Genomic DNA, 13742 nt, shown 5'->3' on the forward strand with positions numbered 1-13742 from the left:
ATGTGCTGTAACGGTTTGTTGTAAAGTGAATATACACACAATTTAAAAGGAAAAGGATAGTGCCACTTATGATTGATTGATTTATTTGAACCATTTCCTATAGTTTTGTGACAAGTTTATAACAGCAGTTTTTTTTTCCTTTTGGCTTTACCCTATGAGGGGTCGTTTCAGTGAACCAACCTCTTCCATTTCTCCCTGACCTCAGCATCTTCTGCACTGGATCCAGTTATCTGCAGGTCTTCCCCAATCAATCAATACATATTTGCCGCCTAACCTTGCGGCTCTATTTTTTTCTACCGATCGATCCAGACCATCTTAACTTGGCCTCACTAGCTTGATCTCCAAACATTCCTGTCTGTCCTGCCCTTCTCATGAGCTCATTCTTCATGTGCACCAAATTCAACAGCTTTGTCCTCCCATTCTTAGTCAAAAAGTGTATTTTTAATATATTTTGTTTGTATTCAACTATTACTTTGTACACATTGAATCTCCGCTATCGCAAATAGTGAAGAGCCGAGAATAATTGACACCCCATCTAAAAGGTTTATAGATGCCGTGAGATGGCGGCAAAGCACATTTGCCTAAGTGAAGCTCCTCAAGTCACTTCACTATAGCTCCTTGGCACAAATATGTCACAACATGGTGGCAAAGCCATAGTTTTATTGCTTTGGCTTCAGTAAAAAAAAACAAACAGCGTTTTCAGCAAATATTAGAATTTTATAATAAGAATAAAAATAAATAAATAAATCTGTGTAATTTGCAAATGGCGAACTGTGAATATGCAGGGGTGCACTGAGTTGAGTTGACAATAAAGAGTTATGGAAGTACATTAATAAGTCTCTGCTGCTCAAGCTAATGTACACTTCGCTGGGGAAACGTTACCAAGCTTATTATCTTGAGTGGCACGCAAACACTCACACACACACACACAACTAAAAAACACTGTCTGTGTTTTGCAAATGCTGTTTTGAATGTGATATAGAGTACTTGTATGCGTATGTCCTATATTTTTATTTTAAGAGAAGTTGTGTCTATGGTATCGACAGAAACACTTCTACTTTGAGACACATTTCTTGACTCTTTATCCTCTTCAGTTAAAAATGATCTCGTGGAAACAGAGACTTTATGGTTAAATTTGCATGTCAAAGGTGCCACAGAATCTCGACACACGAAAGTAATGCTGCGGCCAACAATGTCCAGCTGCTTATCCTCGTTTCACAACCATTAATTTCAATTGTAGGCAAAATTGAATTGCTTTGTTGATCAATTGGTGATCAACATGAACAAACTAAATGAACGCTTTACACCTACCTACAGAGAGTTAAAATCATAAAAGGCAACATGGTTTCGCTCCCCTTTACAGCTACAACTAATTGTACACTTATTGGAGGGTTTTCTTCAGTACTTTGCAGTGTCAGTGCAGACACCATAAGAATATGTTGGGGTTGGACATTAAGAAGTGGCTCACAGTTTCTGTTCTAGTTCATAGCAAAGGTGTTTAATGGGGTTGAGGTCAAGGCATTTATTTGTGGACCCTGCAATGGAGCAGCCATGCTGGATCAAATAAAGTCCTTCCCCAATCTTTCAAACGTGTCAATATTCAAGCGTAATTTAAGGCGTCGAGCTGATGATTACATATAGGGTTAGATGGTGTTTGTCATGGTTCGCAAACAGATATAAAACTAGAGAGTGACATTGAAAAGGACAAATTATGCATTTCAATAAATAACTAAGAGCACCCTTCGATGAAAGAGAGGCTCATGAAAGGCACATCCATCCCACACAATGAACTCCAGAAATGAGGGAAATCACATTACGCTATCCAGCCTGAAACAAAGAGTGACTAATGTGAGGCCAAAAATAGAGGCTGGGCTAATGGATAACAGGATCGGTCACTGAACACACAAACCACCCTGGATTTTGATGTAATCTCATTTGAGCTCAGGGCTACATTAAATAGATGGATGTTGATGTAAATGTGTATCAGTGATAATTTTATCACCTCTCAACTGTATAAAATTGAATCATATAAGCCACCGGTGTCAAACTGGTGGCGCGGGGGCCAGATTCGGCCCGCCACATCATTTTATGTGGCCCGTGAAACCAAATCATGTGCATCCACTTCGTGTTTCTTGCTTAAATACCAAAATTGCAAATTGTCTGCGCCTTTAAAAATATTGAGATATTTCAAGCATTTTGTTTGTTACTGGCTTCTGATTTTAAAAGTAGTTATCCATCAATTTGTGTATATGTAATAATATGAGGCAATCATACATTCATATGGGTTCACACCCAGAAAGGCCCTCCAAGAGAAACCATAACTACGATGTGGTCCGCGACAAAAATGAATTTAACACCCTTGATTTAAGCGTTCCGGCCAAGTCACAACAATGCCTGAATAAAATGGTCAAATAAAGTTTGTGTGACCAAATTACTACTTCATGCGCACAAAGTACAACTTTATGCACACAAAATAGTTACTGCATCCACACAAAATATCCGTTGCTGGAGAGGGATGTAACAAAATCGTCCACATACATTTTGGTAACAAGAGATCGTGTTTTCTGACATTAAGGGACCTTAAACCTTTTCTATTGAGAGGAAAACGCTTAATGTGCATAAAATCCTAAATATTGGGGCAATCATTCGAATATTTTCAGAGGTGGAAGTGGGCTTCAGTATAGATGTCCACATACATTTTGGTGCCAATTGGTCACATTTTTCTGACATTAAGCAACGTATAGATTTTTTTACGCTTACGTTAAGCGTTTAAGACTGTCCCATCCAGGTGTCTAAGTCGTACCTCCGCTCGTAAAGCAACCTGGCTCTCAACACTCTATTTAAATATCTCTCGGTAATGAGGCTTCCTTGCAATGCCACACTTCACTTGTTCTTTGTGGCTTTGATCACGCTATCCCTGTCCATTGTGGAGCTATAGCCTCGCCTCTACCTTCAACTTCGAAAGAAGGTGCACTTGATTTGCTTACCCAACTGCCTAGTACGGAACCACGGCTACTTCGTGCGCACGCTGTAAGTACTTTGTAGGCATGAACAACAACATCGCGTGCATGCAGTAACTACTTTGTGCGCACAATATAGTAGTTTGTATGCACAAAGTACTAGTTTGTGCGCAAAGCCTTTAAAGATTGGCATGTTCATCAATTGCATATATGAATAGTGGTTCTGGATGTTTTTTTTGTGTGTGTTTTCTTTTTAAGCCAGAGAGTATTATATCTCTCGATTTGATTTGGGAAAAGGACTATGCCACCCTGCAAAAGTAATTCACCCATGAATGGTGATAGGGCTTGTTCCATGTCTTCTTTTCCTTTCGGCTTGTCCCGTTAGGGGTCTCCACAGCGTGTCATATTTTTCCATGTAAGCCTATCTCCTGCATCCTCCTCTTGAACACCAACTGCCCTCATGTCTTCCCTCACGACATCTATCAACCTTCCCTTTGGTCTCCCTCTAGCTCTCTTGCCTGGCAGCTCCATCCTCATCATCCTTCTACCAATATACTCACTCTCTCTCTCCTCTGGATGTGTCCAAACCATCAAAGTCTGCTCTCCCTAATTTTGTGTCCAAAACATCTAACCTCGGCTGTCCCTCTGATGAGCTCATTTCTAATTTTATCCAACCTGGTCACTCCGAGAGCGAACCTCAACATCTTGTTCCATGTACTCCCTTATTTTCTAAAAAGACATTGGAGGTGGAATATGGTACCGCATTCCTCATAAAAGAAACATTTAGTTGTCATTTTTAAGAAAAAGGTCACTGTGGGCTCATAAGGATATTGTCTTGAACAACAACTAAAGTGGTTTACATTTCCTAGAATGGAATTTTGACCTGGTTCCGCCCCAGGAGTTGGTGTGACAACACTGAAGGTTGGACTCCTTTTTTTTTTTTCTTCCTCCCCACGAGAACCTTTGCAACAATGCCGGTGGAAAGCACACACTGACATGCTAAAACAATTGGCAGGGGTTTTTCCTCACCAAGCAGTGTCCATTCAGTCCCACTTTTCATGCTGCATTCTCATTCGGCTCTAAAACAAAGAGACACTTACAAGTGAAACATTATCATCTAGCTGTCGCAAACTATTCTACTGTAGCCATCTTTCATTAATTTCATTTTTTTCATGTCTTTGTCTCGCAAAGCAGGAAGAGTAGATCCAAAATAAATTCTCGGTTTACAGGAGTGATCGGAATTTTTTCCCCCCCCAATTTTATGAAGTTTAATGGTCCTATTAGAAAGATAGATACAGATCGATACGTACTCTTAATTCGAAACTGCTATACTAAAGCGTAATGCTCATTGAATCAAATACTGCTGTTACATGACGAGGCTGAATTTTAGTATTGTAGACGCTGCAAAAGAAAACTCCAAACGTAATGGCTAAGCTATAACAAGTTTACCGAGCAGCTTTAATAACTAAAAAAAGCCAACAGTGCATTAACGTTCTACTGCTCCTCTCTTGATATTGTCGTCAGTTTCCAAAATGCTGCAATGTTTTTTTGTTTTTTTTTCACAGCATCTTCTCATGTGTCAAGTAAAACTAAAATTAAACATATAACTTTTCAGGACTTTAATGGTTTTACACTCATCATAATGACAGATTCTTTCTTTGTGTGTTATGCTTGTTACTCTCTTTGGCTGTATTTTTATGACACTCTACTGTTGGCTCTAGCTGAGCCAGCTCACAAGACACAGTGACCACAAACTGTGGAAAAACACATATCACACATTAGTGACATCATGGCGCAACTTTTGGAAGATTGTGTAGGCCCCATTTTGGGTTTACCACTAGTCTTGCATTTCAGGGAACATAATGATAATATCACAACTTCATTTAATGACAGTAGTTGCTCCATCTGACCGCTGCTTGTTTTTTTTTTTTTTTTTTTTTTTTTGACAGCGGCACAGCTTGTGAAGGTTAAACTAGCGTGAGACCCATAATACAACACATGTCCACGCAATGGAGAAGATGATCTCAACCAACTGAGAATTTAACCTTTGACAGACCATCACTACAACTATCTGAGGTGGCCATCATCATGCTGACGTCCAGCTTGTCGATGCGGAATGCTGCTCGCAGTAAAAGCCAGTTCACACTGATGCAGTAATTTTCACCCCTGGACGTAAGTTTTTCTAGAGTTCTCTCCCTCAGGAATGTTAATAAAATTGAGGGCTTGACGTTGGAACTACATACTGTAGATTTGGGTTTGTGCACACACTTTTGAGCAGACCTAAAGACCTCAAAAGTTCAAATACAAAGCTAGAAAGATAATCCCTTAATTGGTTTGACATTAGACCCTCGACAACATACTGGTACACACAAAGACACATCCAAGTAGAGGTTTGGTATGCTGTATCCTCAATGACTTAAGGTATGTAGGGAAAAATGGCAACTGCACCACAGCACAGTTAATCTGCCTCTGAAAGCTTTCTGGTCATGACATTTTTGGTTACAGCCTAATGTGTTAAAGCTGAGCATTTAATCAGGCCTGAGTCATGCCTCCATTATTGTTAATTGTTTTGTGCATTTTCCACAGCACAGTGCTTCAGTGCCCCTCAGCACTAGTTTCAGCCACACATTTTTTATTTCAGTTCATTTGACTGCAAGTCTGCATTTGACTACATTGACCATTGCGCTATATTGAATAGGCGAATATGACATCAATAAGGGATGGCCAGGGCTCAAGCACAAGCTTGCTGAAATTTCTTGCTGGCACCAGACACACATGGTCATAGCCAAAACAATGATACCCAATTACGCAATGCAAGCAGAATCACTGATCATGAATTTCACCACCTAGCTCAAAGGATACATCACTACTTTTTCTGGAGTGTCCAACAACTTCAATATCATTGAAAAAAGGCCCCAGGAGTCCAGCCAAGAAACATGTGAACTCTAAAAAAAGCCAGGATAAATCTTGGTAAAATCAAGGACAATGTTCACAAATGCAGACTCGACACCAGCCCCCTGACTATCCATGTGGAAAAACATAAACAATGAACCATATCCTTCAATTATGCCAATTGGATCCTCACTGCTCCAATCAAGACCACCTGGCAGCCTGGATGACTATAAGGACAGTGTCACATCCTATATCAGTTTCTGTGAAGATGTGTGTGTACCAACAAAGACATTTCGCACGTTCAATTACAACAAGCTGAGGTTCACTGCCAAACTTATACAGGCCAAAGAGGAGACCTAACGAAATAGGGACAGAGCCCTGTACGATCGCGCTAGAAATCAGCTCACGAAAGAAATTAACATTTCAAAGAGTAATTATACAGAAAAACTAATGCAGCCCTATGGGCGGCACAAGCCAGCGCAAACTGTAGACCGGTCCCAGGCCCGGATAAATGCAGAGGGTTGCGTCAGGAAGGGCATCCGGCTTAAAACTTTGCCAAACAAATATGACCGTTCATCCAAAGAATTTCATACCGGATCGGTCGTGGCCCGTGTTAACAACGTCCGCCACCGGCGCCGCCAACCTTCAGGGCGCTGGTGGAAATTCAGCTACTGTGGGTTGAAGTCGAAGAAGAAGAGGTGGAAAGCGGGTTTTTCGGCAGAAATAGAAGAAGAAAGCACGGAGCCTAGAACTGAATGTGGGGACTTTGAAAGTTGGGACTATGACAGGAAAATCTTGGGAGTTGGTTGACATGATGATTAGGAGAAAGGTTGATATATTGTGTGTCCAGGAGACCAGGTAGAAAGGCAGTAAGGCTAGACGTTTAGGGGCAAGGTTTAAATTATTTTACCATGGTTGAGATGGAAAGAGAAATGGAGTAGCGGTTATTTTAAAGGAAGAGTTGGCTAAGAATGTATTGGAGGTGAAAAGAGTATCGATCGAGTGATGAGGCTGCAAATTGAAATTGAGGGTGTTATGTATAATGTGATTAGTGGCTATGCCCTACAGGTAGGATGTGACCTAGAGGTGAAAGAGAAATTCTGGAAGGAGCTAAACAAAGTAGTTCTGAGCATCCCAGACAGAGAGAAAGTCGTGATTGGTGCAGATTGTAATGGACATGTTGGTGAAGGAAATAGGGGTGATGAAGAAGTGATGGGTAAGTACGGCATCCAGGAAAGGAACTTGGAGGGACAGATGGTGGTAGACTTTGGAAAAAGGATGCAAATGGCTGTAGTGAACACTTTTTTTCCAGAAGAGGCAGGAATATTGGGTGACCCACAAGAGTGGAGGTAGAATCACGCAGGTGGATTACATCTTGTGCAGACGATGTAATCTGAAGAAGGTTACCGACTGTAAGGTAGTGGTAGGGGAGAGTGTGGCTAGACAGCATAGGATGGTGGTGTGTAAGATTACTCTGGTGGTGGGGAGGAAGATTAGGAAGACAAAGGCAGAGCAGAGAACCATGTGGTGGAAACTGAGATAGGACGAGTGTTGTGCAGCTTTTCAGGAAAAGGTAAGACAGGCTCTCGGTGGAAAGGAAGAGTTTCCAGAAGACTGGACCACTGCAGCCAAGGTGATCAGAGAGGCAGGCAGGAGAGTACTTGGTGTATCTTCTGGCAGGAAAGGAGAATTGGTGGTGGAACCTCACAGTACAGGAAATCATACAAGGAAAAAGGTTAGCTAAGAAGAAGTAGGACACTGAGCAGACCGAGGAGAGGCGAAAGGAATACATTGAGATGAATACAAGATGGCGCCTACCAGTGTGGTCGCCTCGGTAACGCGCTCTCTAGTATTAACGCGCTCTCTAGTATTGTCTTTGTTTTTGTGTTTTTCGTCCATCTTTGGAGACCTTACAAGACTCACTTACACAAGGGGAGACCTGCTAACCATCAAGGAGGCTACTCCGGACTTTCTGTCACCAACTTTCGAATATCCGCTCAGTTTTTTCCCCCGAGTTACTCACCGGAGCGGCGTCCACGGTTTTCGGCGCATGGAGACGGAAGCGGCGCCACAGAGGGAAGCGAGCCGGCATTCAGGTGTAACTCCGCAAGAGAGGACACAGATTGGCGTTCCCGTCGATCCACCTCGCGAATGTACGCTCCCTACCCAACAAAATGGATGAGCTTCATCTTCTGTTAAAGACCAGTAAAGACTTCGTACGTTCCGCGGCCATGTGCTTCACGGAGACCTGGCCTTGCGACGCTGTACCCGATGGCGCCGTCATGCTTCCCGGCTTCAACATTCATCGAGCGGACCGCGACATGGAATCATCTGGAAAAACAAAGGGCGGCGGGATATGCCTCCATATCAACGAAAAATGGTGTACGTACGTCATGGTGCTCAGTACACACTGCAGCCCGCATTTGGAGTCGCTACAAGCAGCACATCGACTGTTCTACCAGGGAAAATAATACTTTAGACCACTGCTACACTACGGTAAAAAACGCATACCGTGCTATACCTCGTGCAGCCCTGGGCTCGTCTGATCACTGCTTAATTCACTTAATACCGACGAACAGGCAAGAACTTAAATGTGCGAAGCCTACAGTGAAAACAGTCAAAACGTGGACCAATGAAGCCAAGATGGAACTTCAAAGCTGTTTAGACTGCACAGACTGGAGTGTCTTTGAAAATTCAGCTGGCAGCCTGGATGAATATACGGACACTGTCACATTCCTATATCAGTTTCTGTGAAGAGGTTTGTGTACCAACAAAATCATTTCGGACATTCAACAACAACAAGCCGTGGTTCACTGCTAAACTTAAGCAGCTTCGCCAAGCTAAGGAAGATGCATATTAGAGCGGGGACAGGGCCCTGTATAATCGAGCTAGAAACCAGCTTACGAAAGAAATTAACATTGCAAAGAGGATCTATGCAGCAAAGATGGAAAAACAGTTTAGCGCAAACGACTCTAAATCAGTCTGGCATGCATTCCAATCGCTGACTAATTACAATCCCCCCAAGCTGAGAACAATAGCACACTAGCCAACGACTTGAATACCTTCTACTGCAGATTTGAAAAGGACAGTTTCACACCACACACCCACCCGGCCGCACCCGCGACCACAACCACACCTCTGACTTCTGCGTTAACCAGCCATGAACAGGATGTGAGACGCATCTTCAAACAACAGAAGATTAACAAAGCGGCAGGCCCGGACTATGTGTCCCCATCCTGCCTCAAAGTCTGCGCGTACCAGCTCGCTCCAGTCTTCACTCAGATCTTCAACAGATCTTTGGAAATGTGCGAAGTTCCATCCTGTTTCAAACACTCCACCATCATTCCAGTCCCCAAAAAACCTGCAATCTCAGGTCTGAATGACTACAGGCCTGTCGCTTTGACATCTGTGGTCATGAAGTCCTTTGAACGTCTCGTGCTGGACCACCTCAAGAGTGTCACAGGTCCCCTGCTGGACCCCCTGCAGTTTGCCTACCAAGCGAACAGGTCTGCGGGTGATGCAGTCAACTGTAGAGATGATTGTGGACTTCAGGAGGCATCCTTCACCACAGTTGCCCCTCACGTTGTCCAGCTGCCTTGTGTCAACCGTTGAGACCTTCAAGTTCCTGGGAATTACAGTCTCTCAGGACCAGAAGTGGGAGTTCAACATCACCTCCGTCCTCAAAAAGGTCCAGCAGAGGATGTACTTCCTGCGGCTTCTGAGAAAACACGGCCTGCCACCGGAGCTGCTGAGACAGTTCTACACAGCGGTCATCGAATCAGTGTTCTTCCATCACAGTCTGGTTTGGTGCTGCTCCAAAAAAGGACAAACTCCGACTGCAACGGACAATCAAAACTGCTGAAAGGATTGTCGGTACCCCCCTACCCACCATTGAGGACTTGCATGCTGCCAGAACTAAGACAAGGGCGTGCAAAATCCTCTCGGACCCTCCGGACCCCGGTCACCAGCTCTACCAGCTCCTTCCCTCAGGTAGGCGCTAGCGATCAATGCAAAGTAGAACTAGTCGACATTCCAACAGCTTCTTCCCTCTTGCGATCAACTTCTTAAACACCTAACCTATAATTCCATAACAACAAGCTGGCAATTTTTTGACTTGAGTTCGTTGTCACATTTCTGTGGGGCCAATTATGTATTACTCGTGCACTCACTGTAGTTGCCTCGCCATGCTGCACTATTTGCATATACTGGCCACTCATGCCAGAGTAGCATCTGCTCCATTTGCAGCACTGATTGAGGAGTATCTGTAACATTTGCACAACCAACATTGTCCCAGATGATGACACTACTCGTCACTTTAAACCGCATACACTCCTTGAAGTCTCAGCGCCCTTTGCAGAATGGTCATTGCACTGGACTATTGCAATATTAGTCATTCGAACTGCTCTAAGTGCTAGAGGACTCTGTATCTTTTTGCACAATTGTTTTTTTGTCAATGTCTTTATGTCTCCAAAGTGTTCTGTAAATTGACTGTCTGTTGTACTAGAGCGGTTCCAACTGCCGGAGACAAATTCCTTGTGTGTTTTGGACATACTTGGCAAATAAAGAAGATTCTGATTCTGATGCGACATAGGGCAAAGGTAGAGGTGGCAAAGGCCAAACAAGAGGCATATGATGACATGTATGTATTTTGGACACTAAAGAAGGAGAAAAGGATCTATACAGGTTGGCCAGACAGAGGGATAGAGATTGGAAGGATGTGCAGCAGGTTAGGGTGATTAAGGATTGAGATGGAAATATGTTGACTGGTGCCAGTGGTGTGCTCCATTGATGGAAATAATACTTTGAGGAGTTGATGAATGAGGAAAATTAGAGAAAGGGGAGAGTAGAAGAGGCAATGATTAGTAAGGGGGAAGTTAGAAAGGCATGAAAGAGGATCGAAAATGGAAAGGCAGTGGGTCCTGATGACATTCCTGTGGAGGTATGGAAGCATCTAGGAGAGGTGGCTGTGGAGTTTTTGACCAGCTTGTTCAACAGAATTCTAGCAGGTGAGAAGATGCCTGCAGAATGGAGCAAAAGTGTGCTGGTGCCCATTTTTAAGAACAAGTGTGATGTGCAGAGCTGTGGGAACTATAGAGGAATAAAGTTCATGAGCCACACAATGAAGTTATGGGAAAGAGTAGTGGAGACTATACTCAGGACAGAAGTGAGAATTTGCGAGCAGCAGTATGGTTTCATGACTAGAAAGAGTACCACAGCTGCAGTATTTGCCTTGAGAATGTTGATGTAAAAGTACAGAGAAGCTCAGAAGGAGCTACATTGTGTCTTTGTAGATCTAGAGAAAGCCTATGACAGAGTACCCAGAGAGGAAGTGTGGTACTGTATGCGGAAGTCTGGAGTGGCAGAGAAGTATGTTAGAATAATACAGGACATGTACGAGGGCAACAGAACAGTGGTGAGGTGTGGTGTTGGTGTGACAGATTAATTTAAGGTGGAGGTGGGACTGCATCAGGGATCAGCCCTAAGCCCCTTCCTGTTTGCAGTGGTGATGGATAGGATGACAGATGATGTTAGACTGGAATCCCCGTGGACCATGATGTTTGCAGATGACATTGTGATCTGCAGTGAAAGCAGTGACCAGGTAGAGGAACAGTTGGAAAGATGGAGGCATGCACTGGAAAGCAGAGGAATGAAGATTAGCCGAAGTAAGACAGAATATATGTGCATGAATGAGAGGGGTGGTGGGGGAAGAGTGAGGCTACAGGGAGAAGAGATAGCAAGAGTGGAGGATTTACATAATTGGGGTCAACCATCCAGAGCAATGGTGAGTGTCGTCAGGAAGTGAAGAAACGGGTCCAAGCAGGTTGGAATGGGTGGAGGAAGGTGTCAGCTGTGTTATGTGACAGAAGAGTCTCTGCTAGGATGAAGGGCAAAGTTTATAAAACAGTGGTGAGGCCAGCCATGATGTACGGATTAGAGACAGTGGCACTGAAGAGACAGCAGGAAGCAGAGCCGGAGGTGGCGGAAATGAAGATGTTGAGGTAAGCTCTCGGAGTGACCAGGTTGGATAAAATTAGAAATGAGGGACAGCCAAGGTTTGATGTTTTGGAGACAAAGTTAGAGAGAGCAGACTTCGATGGTCCAGAGGAGAAATAGTGAGTATATTGGTAGAAGGATGATGAGGATGGAGCTAGCCAGGCAAGAGAGCAAGAGGAAGAGCAAAGAGAAGGTTGATGGATGTCGTGAGGGAAGACATGAGGGCAGTTGGTGTTCGAGAGGAAGATGCAGGAGATAGGCTTACATGGAAAAGGATGACGCGCTGTGGTGACCCCGTTTTTTTGTTGTTGTCCTGTTCGGCTGTTAGGAGTTTTTGAGCTTCCACTGTGGTATTATAGTTGAGGATAGTTATTGAGAATCAGACTAGATCAGTCGAACAGAACAACATTTCTAGAAGGGAGAAAGAAACAAAGACAAAAGACAAAGCACTAATTGTAAACAGGATGAGTGAAGTAAATCATTACATTATCTACAACACTGAAACGTTAAATATGAGTGTTGCATGGGGCTGTAGTGCTACACCCTGTGAGGGAAGGATAGGACAAGATAGAACAGGACAAGAACAGGAGAAGAAGCATGCAGGTCCAGGGTCGTGAACCCGGCTGTAATAATTGAGGGGATACACAAGCGATTTGCATATTTATGAGTTATTTGTTGCAGTAAGGGGTGTGTGCCTTGCGGATACATGCAAGTGAATTTATACCGTTTTACAGGCACAAAGACAGAAGTGTCCTGTAATTGCTGTGGCCGCACCGCGGTGGCTGAGGATCCCACCCAATCAATTGAGGGACAGGATCAGGCCCAGGGGTACCCCGAGAGCACCCCGGCGGACGGGACACACCGAGGGACCCAGGGCGGTCCGCCGGCCCCACCGAGGCACCCCGACAAACGGTCACCCAGCGGGGGCCGCAGGGACCCGTTGCCACCCCACCCAGCCAACCACCCCGCCCACCGCCCCACACGCCCCGCCACCCCACCCCCAGGAGAGCCAAACGCCCCCCCAACTCGCAGGGCCCGCGATGCAGCCAGTCCCCAGCGCGAGGGCGGGAGTGTGTCCCTTGTTTGTTGGAAAGGAGGGCAGATAGGGGCACCCGACAAGGGAACGATAACGGGGGGGAATGACCCAAGTAACAGACCCAGGCCATGAGATCTCGACGGCGCAGGGACCAACGCGAGGATTAACGCGAGGATCCTGTTTTGGACTTCAGCTCTGCGTTCAATCAATTACAGTTTAGATGTTTAGTTGCGGCAGCATGGACGACTGGGTAGCACCTCTGCCTCACAGTTCTAAGGACCCGGGTTCAAATCCGGATAAGCAGTGTGGAAAATGGATGGATGTTTAGTTTTGTTTTGCTTTCCTGAGAAAGCTTGAAGGTTTTGCACTAAGACTGACTGGTATTGGAACTTTTCATAATTTCCTCCACTTTGACTGAGGCCTCAATTCCAACTAAAGAAAAATAGCCTTAACGCATGATACTGCCACCACTATGGTTCAATGTAGGTTTGGTGTTCATGGTGATGAGCAGTGTTGTTTTAGCGCCAAACATGCCTTTTGAAGTTTGGGTTCAAAAGTGTGGGAATGTGATATTAGCATTTCCCTCCCGTGGTGGAATTAAAAGCTGCATACCATGGGGATGGGTGGATTTACTCAGTCTGTCAGTACAACAGGGCAGTGACAGCAGCCGGTCACTCAAGCTGCTCCTCTGCCTGGAGATGGTGCTTCACAGCGGGTGCTATTTATTGTGTGCATCATTCGTAGTATAGTATTGAACTACATAATATAAAACATTTACTGTTGCAAATTTGAGTTTCAATGAATTTACATTTGCAAATAAATTTCTTCTGGCTGTAAATGACAAGAAAGTGGTAAACATT

General features: G+C 44.3%; 1 protein-coding gene across 3 annotated transcripts in view; it reads right to left on the reverse strand.

The window, feature by feature from the left end:
• zgc:162952 (PKc_LIMK_like_unk domain-containing protein) overlaps positions 1-13742 on the reverse strand; it is a 46120-nt gene that overhangs the window by 15067 nt on the left and 17311 nt on the right. The gene's annotated exons all lie outside the window — the stretch shown is intronic.

Source organism: Phycodurus eques, chromosome 3 (assembly GCF_024500275.1).
Source record: "Phycodurus eques isolate BA_2022a chromosome 3, UOR_Pequ_1.1, whole genome shotgun sequence".
Classification (NCBI taxonomy): Eukaryota; Metazoa; Chordata; class Actinopteri; order Syngnathiformes; family Syngnathidae; genus Phycodurus; species Phycodurus eques.